The sequence below is a fragment of the Colobus angolensis genome, unplaced genomic scaffold (genome assembly GCF_000951035.1).
Source record: "Colobus angolensis palliatus isolate OR3802 unplaced genomic scaffold, Cang.pa_1.0 Scaffold494, whole genome shotgun sequence".
NCBI classification, from domain to species: domain Eukaryota; kingdom Metazoa; phylum Chordata; class Mammalia; order Primates; family Cercopithecidae; genus Colobus; species Colobus angolensis.
The window spans coordinates 215,783-219,769 of record NW_012118421.1 but is presented as its reverse complement, the minus strand read 5'-3'; the positions used below and the strand labels follow the sequence as shown (position 1 = coordinate 219,769).

At 42.7% G+C, this 3,987-nt stretch overlaps 1 pseudogene; it reads left to right on the top strand.

Annotated features, from left to right (window-relative positions):
* Positions 1–1,097: 1,097 nt before the first annotated feature.
* LOC105524270 lies at positions 1,098–1,651 on the top strand (annotated as a pseudogene).
* Positions 1,652–3,987: the final 2,336 nt, after the last annotated feature.

Here is a 3,987-nt window from a genome sequence, read left to right as displayed (position 1 = left end):
AGAACACCTGCATCTGAAAAATCCATCCTGTATAATAATAGGAGGCAAGAGATCTGTAACTAAAGCTAGTTAGAAGTTGATGGACTCACTATGAACAATTTGGCTACATCTGGTAGAATTACAGAAAGCATGTAGAGTTCACATGTTAGAAATCCTAGCAGATCAAAGACTCTTAGCTTGAACTCTTTCTTAATAGAGCTAAAAATGTATGTCACTCGGCCACGCACGGTGGCTCACGCCTGTAACTCCAGTACTTTGGGAGGCTGAGGCGGAAGGATCACGAGGTCAGGAGTTCGAGACCAGCCTGGCCAACATGGTGAAACCCCATCTCTACTAAAAATACAAAAATTAGCTGGGCGTGGTGGTATGCACCTGTAATCCCAGGAGGTTGAGACAGGAGAACTGCTTGAACCCGGGAGGCGGAGGTTGCAGTGAGTCAAGATCGCACCACTGTACTCCAGCCTAGGTGACAGAACAAGACCCTGTCTTGAAAAAAAAAAAAAAGTGAAGACCATGGGAAAGGCGCAGTATCTGTGCTGGAGTGCAGTGTTCCTCACGGCACAGTCTCTTAGTGCTTCCCTTGGCTAGGGGAGGGAGTTCCCTGACTCCTTGTGCTTCCAGGGTAAGGTGACACCCTACCCTGCTTTGGCTCGCCCTCTGGGGGCTGCACCCACTGTCCAACCAGTCCCAGTGAGATGAATCAGATACCTCAGGTGGAAATGCAGAAATCACCCATCTTCCGCAACGATCTCGCTGGGAGCTGCAGACCGCAGCTGTTCCTATTTGACCATCTTGCCAGCAATTCCCTTAAGAAACTCACTCAAAACCACACAACTACAAGGAAACTGAACAACCTGCTCCTGAGTGACTACTGGGTAAACAACAAAATTAAGGCAGAAATAAATAAGTTCTTTGAATCCAATGAGAACAAAGACACAATGTACCAGAATCTCTGGGACACATCTAAAGCAGTGTTTAGAGGGAAATGTATAACATTAAATGCTCACAAGAGAAAGCAGGAAAGATCTGAAATCAACACCCTAACATCACAATTAAAAGAACTAGAGAGTTCTCAGCTTTTGCCTCAGAGGAGGCCAAGGTGCAACTTTCTTCGGTCGCCCCGAATCCGCGTTCATCCGACACCAGCTGCCTCCACCATGCCGCCAAAGTTTGACCCCAACGAGATCAAAGTCGTATACCTGAGGTGCACCAGAGGTGAAGTCAGTGCCACTTCTGCCCTGGCCCCCAACATCGGCCCTCTGGGTCTGTCTCCATAAAAGGATGGTGATGACATTGCCAACGCAACGGGTGACTGGAAGGGCCTGAGGATTACAGTGAAACTGACCATTCAGAACAGACAGGCCCAGAGTGAAGTGGCGCCTTCTGCCTCTGCCCTGATCATCAAAGCTCTTAATGAACCACCAAGAGACAGAAACAGAAAAACATTAAACACAGTGGGAATATCACTTATGATGAGACTGTCAACATTGCTCGACAGATGTGGCACCAATCCTTAGCCAGAGAACTCTCTGGAACCATTAAAGAGATCCTGGGGACTGCCCAGTCCGTGGGCTGTAATGTTGTTGGCTGCCACCCTCATGACATCATAGATGACGTCAACAGTGGTGCTATGGAATGCGCAGCCAGTTAAGCACAAAGGAAAATACTTCAACAAAGGATCATTTGACAACTGGTGGAAAAAAAAACTAGAGAAGCAAGAGCAAACAAATTCAAAAGCTAGAAAAGCTAGCAGAAGACAAGAAATAACTAAGATCAGAGCAGAACTGAAAGAGATAGAGACATGAAAAACCCTCCAAAAAATCAATGAATCCAGAAGCTGGTTTTTTGAAAAGATCAACAAAATTGATAGACCGTTAGCTAGACTAATAAAGAAGCAAAGAGAGAATAATCAAATAGATGCAATAAAAAATGATAAAGGGGATATCACCACTGATCCCACAGAAATACAAACTACCATCAGAGAATACTATAAACACCTCTATGCAAATAAACTAGAAAATATAGAAGAAATGGATAAATTCCTGGACACATACACCCTCCCAAGTCTAAACAAAGAAGAAGTTGAATCCCTGAATAGACCAATAACAAGTTCTGAAATTGAGGCAGTAACTAATAGCCTGCCAACCAAAAAAAGTCCAGGACCAGATGGATTCACAGCCAAATTCTACCAGAGGTACAAAGAGGAGCTGGTATCATTCCTTCTGAAACTATTCTAAACAACAGAAAAAGAGGGAATCCTCCCTAACTCATTTTATGAGGCCAGCATCATCCTGATACCAAAGCCTGGCAGAGACACAACAAAAAAAGAAAATTTCAGGCCAAGATCCCTGATGAACATTGATGTGAAAATCCTCAATAAAATCCTGGCAAGCCGAACCCAGCAGCACATCAAAAAGCTTATCCACCATGATCAAGGTGGCTTCATCCCTGGGATGCAAGGCAACTTCAGCAGTCTCAGGATACAAAATCAATGTGCAAAAATCACAAGCATTCCTATACACCAATAATAAATAGAGAGCCAAATCATGAACTCTCATTCACAATTGCTACAAAGAGAAAAAAATACCTAGGAATACAACTTACAAGGGGGAGAACTACAAACCACTACTCAAGGAAATAAGAGAGGGCACAAACAAATGGAAAAACATTTCATGCTCATGGATAGGAAGAATTGATGTTGTGAAAATGGCCATACTGCCAAAAGTAATTTATAGATTCAATGCTATCCCCATCAAGCTACCACTGCCTTTCTTCACAGAATTAGAAAAAACTACTTTAAATCTCATATGGAACCGAAAAAAAGAGACTGCATAGCCATGACAATTCTAAGCAAAAAGAACAAAGCTAGAGGCATCATGCTACCTGACTTCAAACTATATTACAAGACTACAGTAACCCAAACAGCATGGTACTGGTACCAAAACAGATATATAGACCAATGGAACAGAACAGAGGCCTCAGAAATAACACCACACATCTACAACCATCTGATCTTTGACAAACCTGACAAAAACAAGCACTGGGGAAAGGATTCTCTACTTAATAAATGGTGCTGGGAAAACTGGCTAGCCATATGCAGAAAACTGAAACTGGACCCCTTCCTTACACCTTATACAAAAATTAACTCAAGATGGATTAAAGTCTTAAATGTAAGACCTAAAGGCACGGTGGCTCACGCCTGTAATCCCAGCACTTTGGGAGGCTGAGGTGGGCGGCTCACGAGGTCAGGAGTTCGAGACCAGTCTGGCCAATGTAGTGAAACCCTGTCTCTACTAAAAATACACAAAAAATTAGCCGGGTGTGGTGGTGTGCACCTGTAATCCCAGCTACTCAGGAGGCTGAGGTAGGAGAATCGCATGAACCTGGAAGGTGGAGGTTGCAGTGAGCCAAGATCATTCCACTGCACTCCAGCCTGGGCGACAGAACAAGACTCTATCTCAAAAAAAAAAAAGACGTAAAAGCATAAAAATCCTAGTTAAAAAACCTAGGCAATAGCATTCAGGACACAGGCATGGGCAAAGACTTCATGACTAAAACACCAAAAGCAATGGCAACAAAAGCCAAAATTGACAAATGGAATCTAATTAAACTAGAGGGCTTCCGCACAGCAAAAGAAACTATCATCATAGTGAACAGGCAACCTACAGAATGGAAGAAAATTTTTGCAATCTATCCATCTGACAAAGGGTTAATATCCAGAATCTATGAAGAACTTAACCAAATTTACAAGAAAAAATCAAACAACCCTATCAAAAAGTGGGCAAAGGATATGGACAGACAATTCTCAAAAGAAGACATGTATGCAGTCAACAAACATATGAAAAAAAGTTCATCATCACTGGTCATTAGAGAAATGCAAATCAAAACCACAATGTGATACCATCTCACGCCAGTTAGAATGGCAATCATTAAAAAGTCAGGAAACAACAGATGCTGGAGAGGATGTGGAGAAATAGGAACACTTTT